The sequence below is a fragment of the Bos javanicus genome, chromosome 7 (genome assembly GCF_032452875.1).
Source record: "Bos javanicus breed banteng chromosome 7, ARS-OSU_banteng_1.0, whole genome shotgun sequence".
Lineage (NCBI taxonomy): Eukaryota > Metazoa > Chordata > Mammalia > Artiodactyla > Bovidae > Bos > Bos javanicus.
This window is the reverse complement of record NC_083874.1, coordinates 95261429-95288483: the sequence shown is the minus strand read 5'-3', so window position 1 is coordinate 95288483 and position 27055 is coordinate 95261429. Positions and strand designations below refer to the sequence as shown.

General features: G+C 41.6%; 1 long non-coding RNA gene and 1 pseudogene across 2 annotated transcripts in view; both read right to left on the bottom strand.

Moving 5' to 3' along the window:
* The window catches only part of LOC133251693 (uncharacterized), a 690054-nt gene that overhangs the window by 249730 nt on the left and 413269 nt on the right, over positions 1 to 27055 (bottom strand). The window lies entirely within an intron of this gene.
* On the bottom strand, positions 1241 to 15121 carry LOC133251692 (ethanolaminephosphotransferase 1-like; annotated as a pseudogene).

The window sequence follows — 27055 nt, the reverse complement described above, 5'->3', positions numbered from 1 at the left end:
CAGCAACAGCTAGGTGACATGGAATAAATGAATCTTCCTACCTTTTAGCTTACCTGCAAAATGGTAAGAGTAATTATAGTTACCTCATAGGCTGATTATTTGATTTTGGCACACATTTTAAAAATATCTACTCTATGTCAGACAGCTGGATAGAGGCTAGGAATAAAATAATATGCTACCTGGACAAGGCATCTGCCCTTCTGGACACTGTTTTCATTCATCTTGTATCTCCTAACCCTAGCACAAAGCCTGGTATATATTAATTTAACATGCATTTGTTGAAGTATCTAATATAGCTCTTTTGCTTTTCCTACTCATTTAAAGTACAGTTGAGATAAAAGCACCAATGAGGGCACGAGTCGCGGCTGATATCCACGGAGGACTCACTGGTAGCAGGTAAGATGCTGAGCGTGGCTCGTGGATTGTTTCACTTAATCTCCATTCAGTGATGTAGACTCAATTATTATCTCCATCCTAGAGGAAGGGAACTGGAACACAGACAGGCGAAGTCACTTGATCAAGGTCACAGAGCTAATAAGTGGCGAGGACACATTTGAGCACAGGTGACTTCACTGTACCGATGGCACGCTTCAAGTTCTATCAAACTCTAGCTGAGAAGCCAGAGTCCCAGGGAGAGAGGAAATGAAGAGATACATTCAAAGCTCAGAAAAAGAAGTGCTGACATCAGAAAAGCAGCAGGAAAACATCTTTCTTTCCTTTCTCTGGCTATTTTCACCCAGCTGCTTTCCCTCTTCTGTTTTTATGCTCTGTATCAGGTAATAATACACTTGACTATGTCGAACTGAATAGTTTTATTCAACTCTGTATTATATGCCATCAGCAGAAGCACTGAGTCCTAAGAATGTCATATAATGCTATGTATTTTTGATAAGGAAACCCACTTGAAACAGAACTGTAGTCTTCTGATTATTCCTCATACTAGTCTCAAAGCCCCCAGTGAAATGACATTATAAAAGGCAGACAGAGAAACAAGCCATATGTTGGAGGTATTAAACACAAGGAAAGCACACAGAAGACCAGTATCTGACACCAAAAAAGCATGTATGTGACATGGCAAAGCAAAGAGCTTCCCTAGAGACCAAGAGTTGCATTTACCATCTCATGTCAGTAACCAAGCTCATCGGTCTTTAGTGCGTGTGAACAAAGGGTCAGGCTTTTTAAAGCTTTGTTTTTCTTTTGGACTTAATTATTTATGTGACTGATACTGATTGTTTTTTTTTTTTTTTTGATACTGATTGTTATTCCCTGTTTCATATCCAAATTGGGAGGTCATCCTAATCTACTGCTGACTATATAACTTGCTTGGTATAGCCTCATAAAACTGAAATGCAAAATTCCCCAAGAATGATTTATTCAGGTAGCAATTAAAAATTTGTTTGGAACCAAATCTGTTTTACACTCAATATTACTAAGGACCTCAAAGAGCTTTTGTTAATGTGGGTTATATCCACTGAAACTTTTTTAAATTAAAAAATGTTTAAGCTATTAATTCCAGAATTACAATAATAAAGTGAATGTATACCAGTATAAATGACATATTTAAAAAAAATAATAACTATTTCCAAAACAAAAAGTTAGTGAGAATGCCATTGGTTTATACTTTTGCAAATCTCTTTACTGTCTTAATAGAAGGTTGGATTCTGTTACCTACTTCAGCATTCTGCCTGCTACAAAATTATGTTTTGGTTGAAGTATATAAAGAAAATGTAGTCTCTCAAAAATATACATGCAAATGGAAGAAAGGAAGCAGTATACTTATGGATATTCTTCTTTGATGCTGCATCAAAACTCAACCAGCAGCTTCTCAAAGAGTAGAAGCAAGTAGACTCTGAAACGGAATCAAACCTTTTGCACTCTCTAAGACTAAAATCCATTGGTCTATCTTAAACTTTAAATAGAATTTTCACCCACACATAATTTTCTAAGACCATGCACTGTTAGTTGGAAAATATTGATTCAATGAGTCATATACACATTTCAACTGTTGACACATTTTTATCATACAATATTTTTTAAAAGCACATTTGCTATTATGATTACAATCTCATAAAAGTCTTTAAGTATTAAGAAGTTGTCAAGCTCATGATGGTAGATACAAATTTTCCAAAATTTTAGTTTCACCAGAAAGCTAAAATTGTATCATTTGCCACAAATACTGCCAGTGGTGTCTGCCATGAAGTAGCAGGCTCACTTTATTCATTATCAATAAATTTCTGCCAAATATCCAATTCAGAATAACTAGCTTGTCTTCCAGCCACTCTTTTTTAAGTAAAGATGATATGTCAAAAAACAAAACAAAACAGCTCATTCAACGTGCAACTCAAACTTCACAAATGCTCTTCCTCAAGACAACCATGATTATTAGGTACACAGCAAAGTGCTCCACCAAGGGTAGTCTTAAGTGTCATGGGATTCAGGGGGTTTTCTTACCCATGAGTTCATGATGGTGAAGAATATAATGACTAGTGATGTCGCTGGTGCCACTGCTGATCATTAGTATTCATGCTACTCTCTCTGCCCCAGTGGACAGTGTACTTTCATGGCCTATGGATGCTAAGCTTGATCTGCTTTGGTCTATCAGTGGACATGATACAATCAAGGTCTTAAATCTGTTCCCACAGTTTGGCTTGGCTCTTGCTTTTCAGTGTGTCAGTTCTATGAGAAGAGTATGCTCCTGGGAGCTACAGCCCCTTCAGCCTGTTTCCAAAACAAATGTATATGGAGCAGATTCACATTCTGGAACCAAATCCAGTCAACCCACAGTTTGAACCAGGGCTGTCCAGATGAGTGTAGCCTAAATAAGCTGAATTATTTAGCAATAATAAGCAATTATTATTCATTGCTTTCACTGCAGGATTATTTATAATAACCAAGAAGAAGTTAGCTGAATGTCTGCTGACAGATGAATAGAAAAAAGGTGAGATAGATAGATAATATAGATGAAAGAATATTATTCACCCATAAAAAAGGAAAGTCTGCCATCTGTGACAATATGAATGAACTTTGAGAGCACTATGTTAACTGAAATAAGGTAGAGGCAGGGGCGGCAGCAGGGAATGGATAAAAGCGGTCAAATAGTACAAATTTCCAATTACAAGATGAATAAGTTCTGAGGATCTAATATACAACATGGCAACTACAATTAGCAATACTGTATTTTTACATGTGGAAGTTGCTAAGATAGTAGATCTTAAAAGTTCTCTCTGTACACACACACACACACACGATACCTATGAAGTGATGGATATGTTAAGATAACTATGAAGTGATGAATATGTTAACTAACTGTATTGTGGGAATCATTTCACAATACATACATGTATCAGATCATTGGCTATTCACTTTAAACTTATACAACGTTGTAAGTCAGCTATATCTCAATAAACCTGTAGCATAAAAAAAAAGCTAATGACAAATTATCCCAAATGATGAATTTAGATAATTTTTATTTCCTTCATACTATTTTACAAGCCCTGAAAATACTCAAGATCTTTTTCTGTAATGCCTTTCCTTGTACAGCTATGGGAAAAGTTAAAAGGGAAAATCTCATATTTAATTAAGAAAAGAACCTTCAAATTTGAAGGCAGATGAAATCTGCCTAGGTTTTTTATTTTTCTCATTATCTTTTTTTCAATATAAATTTATTTATTTTAATTGGAGGCTAATTCCTTTACAATATTGTCTTGGTTTTGGCATACATTGACATGAATCCGCCACAGGTGTACATGTGTTCCCCTTCCTGAACTCCCCTCCCACCTCCCTATGCTATAGACAACTTTGACTCTTCCTTTTCCGAAGCACTTCTAATCTATTTCTGCTGAAGTGAAATGACTTCTCTGTTACCATGTTTTGTGTCCAGAATCTCAAGGAGAAGCAGATAAGTAGACTTACAGGGAGAATCAGTGAGTCATCAAGTGCCTGAGAACAATCCCTATCCACCCATGGGGAAGCGTCCTAATGAAAATGCCACTGCTGCCACCCCCAGTGCCCAACCCTGAGCATACCTGGGCCTGGGCATCAGACAAGCAAGACCCCACCTGCCGCGACGCGTCCCAGGAGATGAGTCCATGTGGGAACACATCCCAGCCCTGTTCCTTCCTCAGCTGCCCCTGGTGCAGGTGTGTCCAAATGAGGAAATCTAGGTTATGAGCTCTTTTTGTACCCTAAGCAGCAAGGGATTCTGGTGCAGACTTCTGCATCATATCCCAACAGGTAGAACAAAAAAAATGGGGACATGATCAAGACAAACAAGAGTATTTTCAAAACACATTAAACAGCCATAGGTGCCCACTGTACCCACAGACACATAATTATTCAGATTGAAGTTGATAATACGCTGAGTCACAAAGAAGGCTCAGGATGGTATTCTCATCATCTAGCATTCCCACCTCCTTCAACCTGAGCCTGGAGAATGGAAATCAAATTATTTCAGTCCACATTGCTTTCTATTACACCTTCTCTATGTCCAAAGTGTTTAATCTATTCTGAAACTTACTATGGGCATAGAATGGATTTTTTCTGGAATGTCCTTTTCTAAAGGACTGACCTGTTTTATGGAAATGGATCTGTGTTATGTGGTCCTAAACATTTCCTGCTGTCTTTTAATTTGTCATAATAGCAGAACTCCAATAAAGAATGAGAACATTCTGAATTAAAAAAAACAAACAAACAAACACCTTGTATTTGTATTGGAAAACATATGGTTCAGGCAGACATTGCTTCAATGCCATGGAAACAGCTGTTCTCCACCAAGTATATCTAAATAGTTGGCAATTATCCAATTTTCAGTGGTGCAAAAGAGGTTCTCTACACAAGGTACCCAATCTTAATGTTTTTACACGTTTTATATCAACTTCATACGCTAAATGAACAACTGCAAGTCCTACTGCCCACATTCATAATAGGCAAAATGTCAACTCTTTTCAGCAAAAACAATCAGTTTAAGATAGCATACAAGGCTATCCCCTGTCCATGGGATTCTCCACGCAAGAACACTGGAGTGGGTTGCCATGCCCCCACCCCAGGGGATCTTCCCAACCCAGGGATCAAACCCTGGTCTCCTGCATTGCAGGCAGATTCTTTACTGTCTGAGCCACCAGGGAAGCCCAAAGATTTTTGGAATCCTGGTAGACTGAGAAATCTCAATCATGTTTCTTCCCACCACTCAAATAGGTCAATAATTAGTCAAGGTGCTTCTGCCGGTGACTCAACGAATGACAAGACTTTCCATTGCTCCAACAACTCAGGTTCTACCAACAGGAAATCACATGCTCCATATCCAGAAAAACCAGCCTCACCAATGACAAAACTGCTCATGCTGTGCCTTTGAACACTACAGTTCCACTCTTAGATGTGAAGCTATTCACAAGTCTTCAAAGCAGTAGCTGCTTTTATTCCCTAGGGAAGTTTCTACAGGGCTGTAAATCTTCTGGGATAATAAGCAATTTTCTGAAAGCCCTACACCTTAGTAAGAGAGGAAAACTTGGTGTTCCTGGCTGGGGGGTCGGGGAGGGGGAAGTGGCTACACTCTCTGTAGAATATTTTGGCAAAATAGAGAAGATTAAGTTGATCTACCAGCATCTGAGAGTTCAGGTGCATTTATCTACCTATTTTAGCAGAAAAAAAAAAAAAACCTCACTGTTACAGAAGCTACCTTACCCAGAGAAGCTATTACTCATCATGAAGAGTGCCTTGGTGATCCCTGCCATCTCATTCCCAGCTCACAGGTAGAAATGATCCTGAAGCCTTAATTGCTTTCCATAGGTCATCATCACTGTCATCCAATGCTCTTTAAGGAACAAAATTTTAAAAGGCGTCTAACATTATCAGCTGTCAGAGTGTTCAGCTCTGCCTTAAGACAGTCCTGCCTGTCAAATGAAGAGCAAGTATCACAGTGGAAAGATAGGCCTGCCTGCGTTCAAGCAGATGCTATGGATGCTCTCATAGGAAGAAAGCAAAGAAAATGGAGGACCGACTCAAAAGAGAGGGGCTGTATGTCCTAATTCACAAACAACTTCGCACTAAAGAAATTCCAAAGCCCCTGAGAAAAGAACTGCTGCAGTTCAGCTTGGGAGCCCGACCAGGAAGAACAAAGAGAGGACAGGCTGAAAGCAAGGTGTCAGTGATGTGAGGAACAGAAAGCAACCCTGCCTTTCAGAAATGGCGGTGCGGCTCCATGCCTGTTCCAAACGCTGGGCAGAGAGGCTGTCAGGAAGTCAGCGAAGCTCTGTTTTTTTGGGCTAGAGTATAAATTGATGAAAAGACATCTAGGAGCTAATCTTCTAAGACAACGAAGGTGCTCTCTTCAGTGTGCACTGACGGGGTCCAGGGCAGGCATCCATGAAGAAAGGAAGAAAGACCACAGAAGAGAGAAGAAATGAGAGAGTGGCTCCCAAGAACAGCCCAAGGAAAGGCAGAGAGATGGCAGACTTCAGCCAGGATGGCATGAAGGAACCCCCAGCAGGGTATGTTGCTTTTGTAGAGACAAGAGCAACATTTAAATCTGGAAATAGGACCTCCCAGTTTACCCTTCACCTTGGCATCTGACTGGTTCATCTTCTACCCAAGTCCATGATATCCACCTTTGTGACCAATGCCACGGTCCCTGGTGTGTCTTTGAGCAAGTGGAGTTAATCATCCCTAAGTGCTAGTTTCTCATGGCTTCTGAAGGCAGCTACCACAGTACTCACTGGCTAGAAGAGCCAACTCTACCCCAGGTCGGGTCAAATTCTAAAGGTCATGGGTGCAACTTCAGGGTCATCAAATTCATGAGCCAAAGAAACAAATGCAAGACTGAAGAACAAAGCTCTCAGGAAATTCTATTCTACGTAGAATTCAAGAGGATGAGGTATATCTAGGGAGCACTAAAGGGGCCTTCTGATGTTTAATAGACAGTGAGATATAGCAGTCAAGCAAGCCTGGGTTCAAATCTTAGCCATTCTATTTATGAGCCTCAATTTCTTTATCTCAAAAATAGTGATAGAATCGGCTTCCTGTAATTTACAGGACAAAACAAAGATACATCCTGGCAGAATATCTGTAATTAATAAATATAAATTTCAAGAAAAGAATCTTAATCAAAGTCAATTTATTAGAAGGAAAACCAGAAAGTGAGCTAGGAAATTTCTATCAGTGATAAAAAAAGCGGCCAGATAACAAATTACTTCCTAAGTATTAGATTTTCAAGTGCCATTTACCTCTATATTGGTTACAAATCCTGTTGTGTTTAGAGGTTTTTCCTGCTTGTCTTTATTTTTTATTCCATTTTCAGCCCATGGCTATATGTCTAGTGTGCTATTTAAAGACTTCCGTAGGTTGGCCATCTAGGCTCACAGCCCAGATTCCTCCCGGTGTTCATACACAGTTGATCCATGCTTCCAGCCAGTGGGCATTATTGAGCACCTACTATGTTAGACGCTACGGCAGGCAATGAGGATCCGATACTCAGAATGGTTCCTTCCTTGCTGGAAAGTATATTTCAACAGGTAAAAGAGACACAGAGATTCCTATTGTAAGACAAGTGAAGAAAAGTGCTGTTTCACCCCTTGAGAGTCCATTCACCTTATAAAACACTTCATTCCCATATCACTGGCAAGAATGTTCCTGAAAGAAGGAAGGGAAAAGGAAGGGAGAGAGAGGAGGAAATGCGCCATCGAAAAATAACATAGACATGGATATGCTAAGCTTCCGGCCCATACGTCATTGACATTTGACAGCAATCCAAGCGGACTTCCCTGCCCACCCCCAACTGGCTGCCATGGGATCAGTAAAGAACCTCCAGGTGGCGGGGAGGTTATTGAATAGCCTTGTTAATGATGACCTTCCTGGAAACTCTGCCAGCATCTCTGAGCAGATCTTTTCCCCCCCTCTGAAGCAATCATGCTTTATCAGTTTTTCTACTTAACGATCTATGGAAATAAGCCAGTCATGGCAATATGACTCGATTTACTTAGCTCTGAGCTACAAATGGCCTGGCGAACAAGGTGAGCTAATGGAAAACTAACACACGCTGGCCCAGGTCAACAGCTGTTTCCATTGTAACTGTGGCCCGCGACACACAGGTGTACTCGGTAGGCCCTGATGCAGACTGCCATCTGCTCACTGAATGTCTTTCATTTCCTTTCAACATGCACACAGATACCAAGAACTGGAAGTGTGATGGACATCAACCTTGCTTCTTTCAGGCCCAGATGGTTGGAGAGCCCTCCTACTTGATTTAAGTCATGAACAGGGGAATCTTTAACTCAGCACCTCAAGATTTCTCTTGATCTTCTCTGGGAGAAATAGGAATGATATGTACTTTATTCCGTCATTTTGCTTAAACATTTAGGATTCATATACACTCATAATTTCACCACATTAAATCTCTCTGGAGTCATAATTGCACCAAGTTGTAGAAGCATTCAGGCTAGGCACTCCTTACCATATCCCCAGTCTGAATACACAGACAGTACAGATAAAGCCACAGTGCTTTTGATTCTAAGAACTATACCGTGATCCGGGGCTGTCCCCCTGTCTTCTGCATTCTGAGTGTCCAGGCTGGTTGCGGCTGTCAGGGTGAGAGCTGAAGGACCAGTTTGGCCCTGCAGGGGCATGTGACAGCTCCACATTGCTCTCCTTAGTTTGAGGGCTCACATGGCCCATTGCTTGGGGCTGAAACCGCAAGATACTGAGAACAATTCCAGTCAATATCCTCGTATGCTTGTGTGCTTGGCATTTGCCTCTCTCACTCCCAGAAACACCCAGCAGAGACCATGTCTGCTTCAGTCAGTAGTGTGCCCCCGGAGCCTCCAACGGTGCCCGGTACATATAAGATTCTGGTCTTGGTTCCACGCTGCCTAATACACCCTGGTCTTGAGCAAGTCATTTAACTTTTCTGGGCTTGAGTTTCCTCACTTACTATTTATTAATTACTTTCATACAACATACTATATAAAAGATATTCAATATATCCTATAATCACTTCCCAATCACTAAAAACCCTTAGCCTTGAGGATGCTCTTTAATTTCATTTGAACTATATGAAGTTGCATTTTGAAGGTCAAAATAGCTGAATAGCAGAAATTTCAAATGATTTAACCTATCTCATTACATGAATTTCCATTGAGCACCTCCTACATACATTTTGTTGTCAGATATTGGGTATTCAGTAATGAACAAAAAGAGGCACTGGCCTTACATTCTACTTGGAGAAGACAAAGAATAAACAAACAAATGAATATATCATGAGTCATGCAGTGAAGGGCACCAAGAAGGAAAATAAAACAGGATAAAGAGGCAGAGAACTACTTAAGAGCATGGGTACATACTGAGACTAGAGAGACTGAGAGAAATTTACCTACTGAATGTGGAGACCCTCAGCGTCTTTCCTTACGCTGCTCCAGATTTCTGGCAGGAAGGTGACAGACGTTAGAAAAGCAACTATTAGAATACTGTTCTCTGAGGAATATTATTATCCCAAGAGAAAAGATCTAAAGACACTAATGTAAGATGTTAATATTTGTTATCAAAGTGGCTAATGTTTGTTAACAAAGTGGCTCTCCCAAATCACGTTAGAGTGACAGCCAGTGCACAGCTTCCAGAAGAGTTTTTTGGTGTCTAATACTTATATAAGTGAAAGTGTAGTTGCTCAGTCGTGTCCAACTCTTAGCGACCCCGTGGACTGCAGCCCACCAGGCTCCTCCGTCCGTGGGATTTTCCAGGCAAGAGTACTGGAGTGGGTTGCCATTGCCTTCTCAGAGACTTGGGTCCTCTGAATGTTATCAGTGTTCCTAAACACATATGAGGGTTTGAAAAATAAAATCCAAGCATCTTTAACTCTGTATGAACCAAAGCATAATGGACTCCTAAACTACAAGGAACATTTTGCTGGGCTATTACATTTAACCAAAACAACACATGGTTTTATAAAAAAAAAAAAAAACTAAGCTGGGAGTTATTAGGTCCAATATCCCACAAGTTCAGATATGTATCATTCCTGCTGTCCAAGTACCACACACACTACGTTCCCATGTCTGTTAAGCAGATCAGTTTAGCTCAGCGGTGATGGATGAATATTTACAAGCGTCTTATTTACAGTACTTCTTTCTGCAGATTGCAGGCCAATATTGTTTTCTTCCACTCCCAGTCAATCCGAGTTTGGTTTTCTCAGTGAGAAGGGGTAAATGTGAAAATGGTTGCTCAGCTGCTTTACCACTCGTACTCCATAGTGGACGTGGGCCAGAGTGAAAGCAGCCGTCAAGGCAAACAGGAGAGTGCTCTCAACGTAAGGGGTTACTCCTACATTCACCACCATGACAATCACAAAAAGAGGAAGCAGCAACCAATTCAAAGTTGGGCACCGGGTACTGCTCATCTGACAATCAGCTGACATGTGCTGTTGGCAAAGGCTGTTCCAACCATTAAGGAGAACACTCTAGGGTGTAACTCTAAAATAGCTGAAGGTGACAGGAGGATCCATGCTGTAGGCAAAATGAATAGCAAACATGGAGAAAAGAATGGAACCACAGCTTCATAGACTGAACTGTGTTTCAACGTGTTATTTTTATAGCGTCTGAAAAAATTGAACAAACTCATTGGAAGAGTCACACACAGTGCACAACCAATGATCATGGCAGTGAATAGGTCTCTATGCAAGAAATTAAACAGGAAAGGTTCATACCAGGCCTCAGCTCCCACGGCCGCAGTCACTATGTAGACAAAAGCAATAGTCACCAGGCCAATGTTATGTCCCCATGGCAGGAAAAGAATCCCTGTGTTATACTTTCCCCAGTGAGACAGGATGAAAGAGAACAAAACTACCCATAGCAGGAGATAAAGAACAAAAACACTGGAACCAGATGATCCTCATCCAAAAATGGAATACACGGTGACAACAAAGTAAACACATGACCAACTCCCCAGGCCTGGTCAAAAAGCTCCCCCAGCGCGGTGCTGGAACTGGTTCTGCGGGTTTGGTTTCCACCCACGCCATCTAGAGTGCAGGCCATGGAGTTGAGGATGCCCACTACAATCCAGACTCAGTCGGGTACATGCTTGTGACCTGGTGCTGAAGCATAAAAGTCAGGATCAGAGTATGCCATAAGTAGGAAATTGAACACGACCAGCAGAAGGCCAGAGAAGCTTATCGGATCTGGAGCCAGCCAAGTAGGAAGTACCTGTACTACAGTGTTCCAAAATGGGTGCATGACATACAGAGAGAGTGGATTGGTATCCGCAGCACTGTACTTGTACTTATCAAAGCCAGCCAGCTGCTCCGGGCTCACGTATTCGGAACTTGTCCTGACAACCCAAACACGAGCGCCCAGTCGGCAGCAACTCTCCATGATGAGATAGGAAAATAGGAGCACTACATCGGCTGGGCAGCCAGTTCATGGGGTTCTCACAGCAAGAATACTGGGGTGGTTGGCCATTCCCTCCTCCAGTGAATCACGTTTTGTCAGAACTCTCCACTATGACCCAACCATTTTCGGTGGCCCGACATGGCTCATAGCTTCATTGAGTCATGCAAGCCCCTTCACTATGACAAGGCAGTGATCCATGCAGGGTGAAGTCAAGTGGGCCTTAGGAAACACTGCTGTCAATAAAGCTGGTGGATGCAACGGAATTCCAGTAGAGGTATTCAAAACCCTAATAGATAATGCTATCCAAGTGTTGCACTCAATACGTCAGCAAATCTGGAAGACCCAGCAGTGTCCACAGGACTGGAAAAGGTCAATCCTCAACCCTTCGCCAGAAGGATAATGTTAATAATGTTCAAACCACAGGACAATTGCACTCATTTCTCATGCTAGTAAGGTCATGCTTAAAATCGTGCATGCTAGGCTTCAGCATTACGTGAACTAAGAACTGCCAGACATCCATGCTGGGTTTAAAACAGGCAGAGGAACCAGAGATCAAATTGCTGACATTCTCTAGATCATAGAGAAAGCAAGGGAATTCCAGAAAAACATCTATTTCTGTTTGACTACACTAAAGCCTTTGGCTGTGTGGATCATAAGAAACTATGGAAAGCACTTAAAGGGATGGGAACACCAGACCATCTTACCTGTCTCCTGAGAAACCTGTATGTGGGTCAAGAAGCAACAGTTAGAACCCTGTATGGAACAACTGATTTGTGTAGGACTGAGAAAGGAGTATGACAGGTCTGTCTGTTGTCACTCTGTTTATTTAACCTATACACTGAACACATCATCAGAAATGCTGGAGTGGATAAGTTACAAGCTGGAATCAAGATAGATGGGAGAAATATCAACAATCTCAGACATGCAGATACCACTTTAATGGCAGAAAGTGAAGAGGAACTAAAGAATCTCTTGATGAGGGTGAAGGAGAGTGAAAAAGCTGGCTTAAAACTAAATACTGAAAAAACTAAGATCATGGCATCCAGTCCCATTATTTCATGGCAAACAGAAGGGGGAAATGTGGAAGTAGTGAAAATGTGGAAGAAGTTTCCTCTTCTTGAGCTCTAAAATCACTGCAGATAGTGACTACAGCCATGAAATCAGAAGACAATTGCTTCTTGGCAGGAAAGTATGACAAAGCTAGACAGTGTGTTGAAAAGCAGAGACATTACTCTGCTGACAAAGGTGCATATAGTCAAGACTATGGTCTTCCCAGTGGTCACATATGGTTTGGATAGCTGGACCGTAAAGAAGGCAGAGCACCAAAGAATTGATGCCTTTGAACTGTGGTGCTGGAGAAGACTCCTGAGAGTCCCTTGGACAGCAAGGAGATAAAACCAGTAAATCTTAAAGGAAATCAACCTTGAATACTCATTGGAAGGACTGATGCTACAGCTGAAACTCCAGTATTTTGGTCACCTGATGTGAACAGAACAGCTGAATCACTGGAAAAGACCCTGATGCTGGGGAAGATTGAGGGCAGAAGGAGAAGGGGACAACAGAGGGTGAAATGGCTGGATGGCATCACTGATGCAAAAGATATGAACTCGGGCAAACTTTGGGAGATGGTGAGGGGCAGGGAAGTCTGGCATGCTGCAGTACACAGGGTTGCAAAGAGTCAAACACAACTGGGGGACCAAACAACAACTCTTAAATATAAACAGGCATCCGGGACTGACAGGTGTTTGAGGATAGCTGCTCATCTTAAGGTCAGGAGACAACACCAACTAACAGTAACTTAGAAGAAACAAAACTTCACAAAAAGAAAAGGTCAAAGTTCTTTGATGTCTTCAGAGAGAGGAGAGAAGAAATGGATATTTAAGTGTTTAAAGAAAAATTTGGAAAATAAAATAATTCTAAGAAATAAACAAATCTATACTGGAGATGAAGGAAAAAAAACTCAGTGAGGTGGTTGCAAATCTAGAAAATAACTAAAAATTATAGAAAATAGAGGAATGTAGACAAAGGTGAAAAATAAAAATAGAAAAAAAATATATAGATTAAAAAAGACAACCATCCACAAGGTCAATATTCAAATAATGAAAGTTTTAAAATAGAGAGAAGAGAATATTGGGGAGGAGGGAATGAAATTTTCAGTTAAATAATTCAATAAGTTACCAAAATCATTATGAAGTTTCAGAACCCTGGGCACAAAGAAAGGAGCATTTTCAGAAAGGGGAGAAGACAGGTTTCACACAACGATCCTGGACTATACTGGGGGAAATGAAGCAATACTTTATCCAGACTGGGAGAAATTCTTTCTAGCTTGAAATTTCGTACCCAGGCAATTAAACGCAGGAGTAGAATAAAATTATTTTTAGACATGCAAGGTTTCAAAACATTACTTTAAAACTTACTCAGAAAAGTAATACAATAGATGTTCCATACAAAGGAGCAAAACAAGAAAGATTACAAAATCCAAGGAACAGGAGCCTATTGACATAGGGAACAAGAATACCAGAGAGATGGTGAAAAGAAATGCCAAGCTCACAACTCTGCAACCTGGCTAGAGAACTCAGAAGACTCTAGGATGAAGACCTGAGTGCCTAAAATTTATACACAGGAGAGTGAGCTTGAGCATAATTACACAGAAATATAAGTAAATATAATAGCTCAGTTGGTAAAGAATCCGCCTGAAATGCAGGAGACCCCATTGTGATTGCTCGGGTGGGAAAATCCCATAGAGAAGGGATAGGCAACCCACTCCAGTCTTCAGCTTCCCTTGTGGCTCAGCTGGTAAAGAATCTGCCTGTAATGCGGGAGACCTGGGTTCGATCCCTGGGTTAGGAAGATCCCCTGCAGAAAGGAAAAGCTACCCACTCCAGTATTCTGGCCTGGAGAATTCCATGGGCTATGGGGTCGCAAAGAGTCGGACATGACTGAGTGACTTTAAAAAATTAAATAAATAACTGAAAGTTTTAAAAAGATGATTAAAAACTCCAGTGGCAAACAGAAAGGAATGGGGAGGAAAAGACAAGATAATTAAAGAGTATTATATGATCCAGCTATGAAAATGTTTATATAGTCATACTATGAAGATATGGGATAATCAAATGATGTCTTACTGTGGATGAGGGATACGACAGTAGGGGAGAGGCTATAAAAGCATAATAGACCTTCACCTTCCATAGTGGGAAGTCAGTGCTTAATGGCTAAACCCAAGAATTAGGAATATAGATAATCATGCTGCTGCTGCTCAGTCATTCAGTCATGTCTGACACTTTGTAACCCCATGGACTGTAGCCCACCAGGCTCCTCTGACCATGGAATTTTCCAGGTAAGAATACTGGAGTGGGTAGCCATTCTCTTCCAGGGGATCTTCCCTACCTAGGGATCAAACCTGAGCCTCTTGCGTCTCCTGCATTGGCAGGGGGATTTTTTACCACTAGCACCACCTGGGGAGAAGGCAATGGCACCCCACTCCAGTACTCTTGCCTGGAAAATCCCATGGATGGAGAAGCCTGGTAGGCTGCAGTCCATGGGGTCGCTAGAGTCGGACATGACTGAGCAACTTCACTTTCACTTTTCACTTTCATGCATTGGAGAAGGAAATGGCAACCCACTCCAGTGTTCTTGCCTGGAGAATCCCAGGGACGGGGAGCCTGGTGGGCTGCCGTCTATGGGGTCACACAGAGTCGGACACGACTGAAGCAACTTAGCTGCAGCAGCAGCAGCACCACCTGGAAGCCATATATACATATATATATATATATATATATATATATATATAAAATATATATATTTATATGGGGCTTCCGTAATTGCTCAGTTGGTAAAGAATCCAACTGCAATGCAGCAGACCCCAGTTCAATTCCTGAGTTGGGAAGATCTGCTGGAGAAAGGATAGGCTACCCACTCCTGTATTCTTGGGCTTCCCTTATGGCTCAGCTGGTAAAGAATCTGCCTGCAATGCAGGAGACCTGGGTTCGATGCCTGGGTTGGGAAGATCCTTGAAGAAGGAAAAAGGCTACCCATTCCAGTATTCTGGCCTGGAGAATTCCATGAACTGTATAGTCCATGGGGTCTCAAAGAGTTGGACATAACTGAGCAATTTTAGAAGAAATAAAATATATTTATATATCCCCAAATTATTCAAAGAAATGAAAGTACCATATTTCTTCAATTCTGAGACAACTTTTTTGCATTTCAACATGTCCATAATGAGGCTATGCCTCAACCCATGGTGTGACACAGTGTAACTGGCAGCCTTTATAGCATCATATAATCACAGGCATTAGTGACTGAATGAAATGCGGCCAATATTAAAATCAGACAAAGGCTGGCTGCCTGCCTCTGGGAAGCAGTAATTGGGAGGGCGGGTGAAAGGGACTACTGTTTAAGTAACAAACTTTTGAAACTGACTCTTTAAATTATGTCCAGGTATACATTATTTTCTCTGATGGCTCCAATGGTAAAGAATCTGCCTGCAGTGCAGGAGGCAACAGTTCAATTCCTGTGTCAAGAGATTCCCTGGAGGAGGAAATGGCAACCCACTCCAGGATTCTTGCCTGGAGAATCCCTTGGACAGAGGAGCCTGGCAGGCCACAGTCCACGGGGTCACAAAGAGTCAGATAGGACTGAGGGGGAAAACACTTTCACTTTTTTCATACATTATTTTTAAAAATATATGTTAAAAAAAATTCCTTCAACCGCCTTGTGGAGAAATGTCCCTAAGAGGACAAGACTGGGAAGGAGGAGATGAGTAGGAGCTTGTTCATAGATCAGAAGGGGACTGGTGATGGCTTGGACTAGACTGAGAACAATGGAGGTGGTGATAAGTGGCCAGATACAGGATATATATTTTTTAAAAAGCTGCTCAAATCTTCCCATGGATTTAGCATGAAAGAAAAAGGAGAGTCAAACGTAACTCCAAAGTGTTCGGCCTGAGCAGCCAGAAAATGAAGTTTCCGTTTCCGGCAATGGAAAGTCTGCAGGGAAAGCAGGTTAAAGGAGGAAAACATCAGGAGTGCAGGCGAGACACGGACGGACGTCAGGATCCCATTAGATGCCCACGTGGGCGTGGCTGGCAGGCAGACTGCCTAAACCTGGAGCTCTGTTCTAGCTACACCAAAGGTCAGGTGTGGCTTTGTTTCTTCATGTTCCTATCTCCCCCCTTTAACAGTAGGGTAATTTTTCGCTTGCTTCTATAGATAGTAATAAAGTAAGCCTTTTTTTTTTGTTTGCACACATACTCAAACAAAAGTAAAATTTTATTTTCTGTCAACTGGTTCAGTTCAGTTCAGTCACTCAGTTGTGTCTGACTCTGTGTGACCACATGAACCGCAGCAGGCCAGGCCTCCCTGTTCATCACCATCTCCTGGAGTTCACTCAGACTCACATTCATCGAGTCAGTGATGCCATCCAGCCATCTCATCCTCTGTCGTCCCCTTCTCCTCCTGCCCTCAATCTTTCCCAGCATCAGGGTATTTTCAAACGAGTCAGCTCTTTGCATCAGGTGGCCAAAGTACTGGAGTTTCAGCTTTAGCATTATTCCTTCCAAAGGACTTCTCTGGTGGCTCAGAGGTTAAAGCGTCTGCCTGGAACTCGGGAGACCCAGGTTCGATCCCTGGGTCAGGAAGATCCCCTGGAGAAGGAAATGGAAACCCACTCCAGTACTCTTTCCTGGAGAATCCTATGGAGGGAGGAGCATGGTAGGCTACAGTCCATGGGGTCGCAAAGAGTCGGACACGACTGAGCAACTTCACTTTCACTTTTCACTTCCAAAGAACACCCAGGGCTGATCTCCTTTAGAATGGACTGGTTGGATCTCTTTGCAGTCCAAGGGACTCTCAAGAGTCTTCTCCAATACCACAGTTCAAACCCATCAATTCTTTGGCGTTCAGCTTTCTTTATAGTCCAACACTCACATCCATACACAACCACTGGAAAAACCATAGCCTTGACTAGATGGACCTTTGTTGACAAAGTAATGTCTCTGCTTTTTTATATGCTGTCTATGTTGGTCATAACTTTCCTTCCAAGGAGTAAGTGTCTTTTAATTTCATGGCGGCAGTCACCATCTGTAGTGATTTTGGAGCCCAGAAAAATAAAGTCAGCCACTATTTCCACTGTTTCCCATCTATTTGCCATGAAGTGATGGGACCAGATACCATGATCTTAGTTTTCTGAATATTGAGCTTTAAGCCAACTTTTTCACTCTCCTCTTTCCCTTTCATCAAGAGGCTCTTTAATTCTTCTTCACTTTCTGCCATAAGGGTGGTGTCATCTGCATATCTGAGGTTATTGATATTTCTCCCAGCAATCTTGATTCCAGCTTGTGCTTCTTCCAGCCCAGCGTTTCTCATGATGTAATCTGCATATAAGTTAAATAAGCAGGGTGACAATATACAGCCTTGACTTACTCCTTTTCCTATTTGGAACCAGTCTGGTGTTCCATGTGCAGTTCTAACTGTTGCTTCCTGACCTGCATACAGATTTCTCAAGAGGCAAGTCAGGTGGTCTGGTATGCCCATCTCTTTCAGAATTTTCCACAGTTTATTGTGATCCACACAGTCAGAGGCTTTGGCATAGTCAATAAAGCAGAAATAGATGTTTTTCTGGAATTCTTGTGCTTTTTCCATGATCCAGAGGATGTTGGCAATTTGATCTCTGGTTCCTCTGCCTTTCCTAAAACCAGTTTGAACATCTGAAAGTTCACGGTTCACATATTGCTGAAGCCTGGCTTGGAGAATTTTGAGCATTACTTTACTAGCGTGTGAGATGAGCGCAATTGTGTGGTAGTTTGAACATTCTTTGGCATTGCCTTTCTTTGGGATTGGAATGAAAACTGACCTTTTCCAGTCCTGTGGCCACTGCTGAGATTTCCAAATTTGCTGGCATATTGAGTGCAGCACTTTCACAGCATCATCTTTCAGGATTTGAAATAGCTCAACTGGAATTCTATCATCTCCACTAGCTTTGTTCATAGTGATGATTTCTAAGGCCCACTTGACTTTTTGTACAGTTCTTCTGTGTATTCTTGCCACCTCTTCTTAACATCTTCTGCTTCTGTTAGGTCCCTAACATTTCCGTCTTTTATTGAGCCCATCTTTGCATGAAATGTTCCCTTGGTATCTCTAATTTTCTTGAAGAGATCTCTAGCCTTTCCCATTCTGTTGTTTCCCTCTATTTCTTTGCATTGATCACTGAGGGAGGCTTTCTTATCTCTTCTTGCTATTCTTTGGAACTCTGCATTCAGATGCTTATATCTTTTCTTTTCTCCTTTGCTTTTCACTTCTCTTTTCACAGATATTTGTAAGGCCTCCTCAGACAGCCATTTTGCTTTTATGCATTTCTTTTTCTTGGGGATGGTCTTGATCCCTGTCTCCCGAACAATGTCACAAACCTCAGTCCATAGTTCATCAGGCACTCTATCTATCAGATCTAGTCCCTTAAATCTATTTCTCACTTCCACTGTATAATCATAAGGGATTTGATTTAGGTCACACCTGAATGATCTAGTGGTTTTCCCTACTTTCTTCAGTTTAAGTCTGAATTTGGCAATAAAGAGTTCATGATCCAAGTCACTGTCAGCTCCCAGTCTTGTTTTTGCTGACTGTATAGAGCTTCTCCATCTTTGGCTGCAAAGAATATAATCAATCTGATTTCGGTGTTGACCATCTGGTGATGTCCATGTGTGGAGCCTTCTCTTGTGTTGTTGGAAGAAGGTGTTTGCTATGACCAGTGCATTCTCTCTGCAGAACTCTATTAGCCTTTGTCCTGCTTCATTCTGTACTCCAAGGCCAAATTTGCCTGTTACCCCAGGTGTTTCTTGACTTCCTACTTTTGCATTCCAGTCCCCTATAATGAGAAGGACGTCTTTTGGGGGTGTTAGTTCTAGAAGGTCTTGTAGATTTTCATAGAACTGTTCAACTTCAGCATTACTGATCGGGGCATAGACTTGTATTACTGTGACATTGAATGGCTTGCCTTGGAAACAAACAGAGATCATTCTGTCATTTTCGAGATTGCATCCAAGTACTGCATTTTGGACTCTTTTTTTAACTGTGATGGCTACTCCATTTCTTCTAAGGGATTCCTGCCCACCGTAGTAGATATAATGGTCATCTGTGTTAAATTCACCCATTCCAGTCTAACTTAGTTTGTTGATTTCTAGAATGTCAATGTTCACTCTTGCCATCTCCTGTTTGACCACTTCCAATTTGCCTTGATTCATGGACCTGACATTCCAGGTTCCTATGCAATATTGCTCTTTACAGCATCAAACCTTACTTCTATCACCAGTCCCATCCACAAGTGGGTGTTGTTTTTGCTTTGGCTCCATCCCTTCATTCTCTCTGGAGTTATTTCTCCACTGATCACCAGTAGCACATTGGGCACCTACTGACCTGGAGGGTTCCTCTTTCAGTGTCCTATTTGCCTTTTCATACTGTTCATGGGGTTCTCAAGGCAACAATACTGAATTGATTCACCATTCCCTTCTCCAGTGGACCGTATTCTGTCAGACCTCTCCACCATGACCCATCCATCTTGGGTGGCCCCACATGGCATGACTTAGTTTCATTGAGTTAGACAAGGCTGTGGTCCATATGATTAGATTGGCTAGTTGTCTGTGATTGTGGTTTCAGTGTGTCTGCCCTCTGATGCCCTCTCTCAGTGCCTACCATCTTACTTGGTTTCCCTTACCTTGGAGGTGGGGTATCTCTTCATGGCTGCTCCTGACCTTGGGCATGGGGTTGCTCCTCTCGGCAATGCTTGTATGCTGCCACTGCTGCCATCACACTTCTTTGCCACTGCCGCCACAGCAGCCAGGCATTGTCAGCAAATGCACATTACAGCAAAGTAAGACAGCATACCCCTCCAGTAAATCTAAGCATGTTTCACTTAGACTTTGGTTCTTTTAGGCAGAATTATTCTACTCTAAGTATTGTGTTTAAAGGGATGCTATAAACCCTGTTTGTGAAAGTGGATACATCCTGCTTGGAGAAAAATCTAAAACCAGGGCTCCTTTCTGCATTGAATGATGGATGCCACATCTCTTAAGTAACCTGCTGGAAGCCCCTGCAAACAGCTGACTGGTCAATAACATCATGTCTAATTTCTCGGCACTCCCTCCACACACACACACACACATACACACCCTGCAAAGCAATTAAAGATAACTACATTCAAGTCAGATGAAGCAACTCAAGCTTACATTCTTCAAAGATCACTATAGTCAGGTCCTGCTTTTATCTTTTCAGACTTTTTTTGAGCTGTAATTGACATGTGCAACATGTTGATTTGATACATTCATATATGATTATAGTCAACGATACCATACCATAAACTTAAGAGTTGCTAAGAGATTATACCTTAACTGTTCTCCATATTTTATTTTGTTTACCACACACACACACACACACACACAAACTACATGATATGACAGAGGTGTTAGCTGATGCTATGGTGGTGAGCAAAAGTCGCTCAGTCATGTTCAACTCTTTGTGACCCCATGGGTATAGTCCATGGAATTCTCTAGGCTAGAATACTGGAGTGGGTAGCCTATCCCTTCTCCAGCAGATCTTCCCAACCCAGGAATCGAACCAGGGTCTCATGCGTTGCAGGCAGATTCTTTACCAACTGAGCGATCAGGAAAGCCCTGCTGTGGTGGTAATCATACTGCAATACATAAATGCATCTCATCTGACTTTTCAATTCACATTTCACTCTGAGAAACACTCTAAGAGACATAAAGAAATCCTTTTGAACCAAGAAAACATATTGACCTGATAAGGTCTTAAGCAATTACAGAAAGGCTCTTTGAAGACTTTTCTTGAGTTCTGACTAGTTTTTGGCTGTCGTACTTGACCTACCTCATGTGTCGGGGCAGATCTGATAGATCCCTTCAATATTCCAAGCATTGGAATGATCCTCTAAGATGAGCCAAGCAGAGTGGGTTGACCTTCACAGGCTAATTCTAGATGAGGAGTCAGAAAAACACCCAGCCAACAGGTTTTTTTTGGCTCTCTGCGGTTACAGACATTTCTATTAGTTCACACTTCTTTGATCCTTTTAGAAAATCCGGAGAACTTTCCATTTTTTGTACATTTATTATTTTCAAGTTCCAACTCCTCCACCTCTTTCTCTACCCCTAAGCACTTGAAACAAAATATTTGATCATTTTTATAGCAGTATATAGTTAAACATGAAAGAACAAGTAGGTTATTTTCACCAATTTCTAGTGACAATTTAAAGACTATTTTCTACCAAATTTTCTTGTTACACCCACACTGCCTTTCCCCCCAATGTTTTTTCTTATAAAAATGACTCCATATATATAATAGTGGTGTACAGTAGAAATATACACCTTTTATCAGTTAAGATAGGTTGACTATGTTGTGGTAACAAACAGCTCCAAATCCCAGTGGCTTAACGCAACAAAGGTTTCTCTCTCGCGCATAATACATTTCCTTTACGTGCTAGCTCCATGTCATTGCGTCCTCACCCAAAGATCCAGCTGGAGACGCTACAACTATCAGTTGCCAAGGCAGAAGAGAAGGGCAGCCCTGAAAAAAATGCACTGGTTCTTAAACGTCCATCTGGAAAGGACATGCGCATCACTGCCATCACATTTCTTCAAACAAAGCAAGTCATGTGACCAAACCTCATTTCAAAGGGTCAGGTAAGCATTAACGTTTTTGCAAAAGGGGCATTGAATATGAGTGAAGAGTTATACACCCTATTATTCACACTCTACACCCAAGTTACAGTGCATCTGATCTTAAATCACAATCCCTAGTAATAGAGGACATTCTGTTCATTTTTGCCTAGATGTTTTTCAGAAAAACATCTAAATTGTGAGTTCCAAATCATTGTCTCAACCTCACTCTGTGTGTTTGGCTAATGGTGTCACATTCTGTAGATAAATAAAGGTCATCATCTCATTAAATGAGTATGTTTCAGACCACAGGAAAATGTGTGACACGGTTACCAAGGTTCTTCACTTATAATGAAGGTCTGAAATGTCAGCAGGGGAGGCCAGGAGCCAATTTCTGGCTGGCAGAATCAGTTCCAATTGCAATTGTGCAACAGTAATTATGCGACTGTTTTCCCTCCCTTCTCCCTAATGTTATTGGTGTCAGGAAACGTGCTGTTCTTTCTGACAGAGTCTACATGGCTCAGGGAGATATTTGGGTGCATGTGGAGAAGGATTTAATTGAAGTAGGAGCAGTGAAGTTCAGGAATCATGACCTTTCTAGTATAATTGGACAAATCAGGCAGTTCACCCAGTTGCCAATCAAGTGTAGGTTGTACATCCGCAGCTTACTCCATCCCCATCTGTGATATTGTGATACAGTAAGAAATATTTTGCTCTTGTCTCCAGTTCCTGGCACAGCACTCCTAAAACTCTTGAAATTTCTTAAGTGGCAGGGGTAAGAGGAGCAGCTTTTGTTATTCATGAGAGGCCCCTTTCAACCATACTTGTTTTGATGCTAATGTGGTGACTCCTGGATGGTTGGGCTGGGCGCAAGAAGGCTCAACGTTGAGAGGGTTGAAATTTTCAGTCTTTCCCCTTGACCTAGCTGGAGGTTGAGTTAATCACCAATGACCAATGATCTGATCAATCGTGCCAATGTAATACAGCCTGCCTGAAAATCCTAACAACCAAAGGGGCTCAGAGAACTTCTTGGCTGGTGAATGCATGGAAGTACTTGGAAGGCAGTGCCCCTGGAGAGGACATGGAAGCTCCCCTCCCTTTCCCCATGCCTTGCCTTATGCCTTCTTGCATCTGAGTTGTATCCTTTGATAATAAAATGATATAGTAAATATATAGTATACAAATATATAAATAACAATTAATAATTAATATTAATTAATTATTAATTATTATATATAAATATATAGTAAATAAATAGTATATATAGTATATAGTAGATATACATATAGATATATAGTAAATAAATTGTTGTTTCTGAGTCCTGTCCCGTGAGCTGTTCTAGCAAATTGTCAAACTGAAGGGAAGCGGGGGGTCACAGAAACCTTTGATTCATAGCTGGTCAGCCAGAACACAGATGACAGCATGGAGCTGTGACTGATGTCTGACGCTCTGGGGAGGGCAGCCTTTGGGGACTGAGTTCTTAACTTGTGGGGTCTAAGCTGACTCCAGACAGTGTTATAACTGAATTGTATGGCACCTATCTAATCGGTGTCCAAGAAGTTGGAAAATTAGTTGGTGTGGGGAAAAAAAAAATAGACACTTGGTGTCAGAAATGTTTAAAGGAGAGGAGAAACAGAAAAGAGTTTTGTTCTTTTACCATCTTTGTATGGTATCTTCCTAGGTGGCACTGGTGGTAAAAAAAAAAAAGCTTGCTTGCCAACCATCTTCGTATAGTGGTCATTTGTACAGACTCGATTTGATATTTCTTCCCTAGACTATGTCACTTTTCTTTTGCCTCTAGTCTCACTGCTTTTTGCTTTTCACTCCAACTTCCACAAAGCAGCCAAGAGTTATCCTACTGAAGTTCAGTTCTGATGGTGAAAGTCACCATCAGCAAGGAGTTTAGTGGCACCTTATTGCTTAAAGAATGCAACACAGAGTTACTTACAGAGACCCTAAGCACAACATTCTGTCAACAATTCCAATCCAACCTACTTTTCATTCTTTATTTTCCAAAACACTCAGGTTTTGTGCAGTATGAAACTGACAACAGTGAACACTTCTCAGCTACAAACATGCCCTGGTTTTGAAAGATAAAGGTATAGCTGCTCTTCTCCATAAACTTGTATGTCTCTCTGGATCCAATCCAGGGTTGAGAAGATCCCCTGAAGAAGGAAAGGCAACACACTCCCGTATTCTTGCCTGGAGAACTCCATGGACAGAGGAACCTGGCAGGCTGCAGCCCAGTGGGTCACAAAGAGCGGGACTCAACTGAGTGACTTTCACTTTTCACTGACCCAAATGGTCTTTGAAAGACTCATTGATAACAGGCCTCCAGATAGAAACGGAATATCTGCAGCCAGTTTTTGATGAACAGTTATATATGTTGCATTTAAAAATAAAAAGTAGATCACTTAAAAATTATCTTAAAACAGTCATATCAGAGTGAAGTCAAGAATAGAAAGAAGAAATGATTATATTTAGTTATCATCACAGCAAAAACGGTGTATTTTAATACCCAAACATGAATGTAGCCTTAAAACCAATAGCTTAGTTTGGACCTGAGCAACTAATAAACTTCAGTTCCTGGTAAGATTTATTTTAATTCAATTTTTCAAATCATCCCAATTGGCTACACTGGCTAAGAAAGTTTATACTGTTGAGTAGAAAACAATAGTGTTTTCACTGGTTAAAAGACACATTTAGAGTATTTTTGTTTGTTAGCTTATTAGTATAATGTTCTGTTTTCTTCTCCCTGACCTTGGGTATTAGTGGGTCAGTTGTGTCTGACTCTTTGTGACCTCATGGACTTTAGCCCACTAGGCTCTTTTGTCCATGGGATTTTGTAGGCAATAATACTGGAGTGGATTGATATTCCCTTCTCCAGGGGATCTTTCTGACCCAGGGATAGAACCCAGGTCTCCTGCATTGCAGGGAGACTCTTTACCTTCTGAGCCACCAGGGAAGCCCTCTCCCTGACCTTATATGCACTCTAATCTTTGCTCCCTTTGGGTTTTCCCTCTAGAAGGCCCAGCTCTACTACAAACAACTCCACAACCTCAAACTTCGCACTTTTCTACTTCCTGCTCATAACTAAACCCAACTTCCTCTAACCTAACCTCTAATCTTCCTCTAACTAAACCTAATACCACTTCCCTTCTAGTAAAAGTTGCTTATTTTCTAGTTTCCCAAGAACCTCAGGGTTGGCAGCATGTCCATGCTTCAGACACATATTGTCTATTCTCTGCCAACCCTGGACCTGCTGAACTGACCCTGCTGAGCTGCGTGTTACCTGGTAAGACCACTCTCTAATTGTCATTGCTGAAGTCATCTGTCCACCTTCTGCACAATAGCTGAGCTTCCTTTAAGACACTGTCCACCAACCTCACACCTCCTACTTCCTCTGACCCTGAGACTCTTCTCAAATGGCCTTAACTCCTACTCAAGGAAAATAAGCCATCAGGTTTAAATTATATAATTTCAGCTTCTCACACCAAAGCCCTAAACTCTCCCATCCTCTTCCCTCCTGTTTCAAAGCAGAGGTTGCCTATTCCCATCAAAATCAATCCCTCCATCCAGGCTTAAACTCTTCTAGATTTTTCTTCTCCAAAATTGTGTACAAAAGAATCTCAGTTTGCCTCTCTCTCTCCCCCCACCCCAAAATTCCCCTCTCCCTCTATGTCTCCTAGCTCCTTCCCACTAACATTTAGCCATGCTCATGTCTCTGCAAACTTTTTTCTTTAAAAATCAAATACAGAATAAAACCCTAGATAACCCCATAGTCTTTCCATCCACCATCCTATTTCCTTCCTTCTGGTGTTAATTTTTTTTTTTTTTTAATTTGGTTTCATTTTCTTCTCTTCCCCTCTTCACTTTAAATCTGGTTCCTGGGCTCACTATCCCACTGACATTGCTCTCACCAAGGTCATCATTGTTGCTTGACACTACATCCATTGAAGGTATCTGAGATCTCAGCTAACTTAATGACTTAGCACCTGCCAATTCAATAGAATGATCCTTTTTTTCTACCTGAGCATCGTCTCTTATGCAACTTTGTTCCTGTCTCATTTGTTGGCAATCTCTTCTCCTTAACCATTGACTACTGGGGTCATGTTGGGAGGGCTTTATCTGAAATCTTTGCTCTTCTCTCTCTACACTCTCTTCACATCATCCACCCCTATCACTTTGTAGTAGACATCAAGGGGGGTCTGCTGGTCCCCTCAAATCACTTTTACCGGCCTGTGGGCCTCTCCCTTGGTTTTGGGTCTTTTCTCTTTCAGTGGCACCTCCAGTTTCCTTCAAGCTTTGGAGTTGGTTCTAACGCATTTCTGAGATGACTCTTAGGACGTAAGTGTCAAAGACACTGCTTCATGTTAAATGAGGTGAAGATACCAGGACAGTCTCATTAGAGTTCCAAGGAGAAGATCTAAAGGCTCCAAGATGTGGGCATTTTGGAATGGCCCTGTTATATAATACCCGAGAACCCATCTGGTGATGGAGGAAGAAAGTAGCTAGGTCTGGTTCATAGGTGGGTCAGCTTGGTACACTGGTACAAACTAAACACAGACTGCTGCTAGTCTCTCACACCCTGCATAACCCAGACATTGCTGTCCTGAAACAGGCTGGAATAGCATGAAGGGACAACTAAGGTTACAGCCTGGAGATGACACCCAGTGAGGTCAGGGTGTTGCTTTCAGGATGTAACATGTTATGCCAATGTTCATTACGTGTTATTCTGTCTCCAGTATGTAGAACGGATGAATCCAGGAACCAGGGTAGAATTAGAGTCTACTCACCCCATTCCCAGTGGCCTCTTGTCTCTTGGGAAATTTGCACTTCCAGGGACCTAGACAGACTTTAATTACCATCCCCATGCTGACAAATGCAAGCTCTATCATCTGAATCAAGATTGCTGGGAGAAATATCAACAACCTCAAATATGGAGAGGATACCACTCTAATGATAGAAAGAAAAGAACCAAAGAGCCTCTTGATGAGAGTGAAAGAACAGAGTGAAAACATTGACTTAAAAC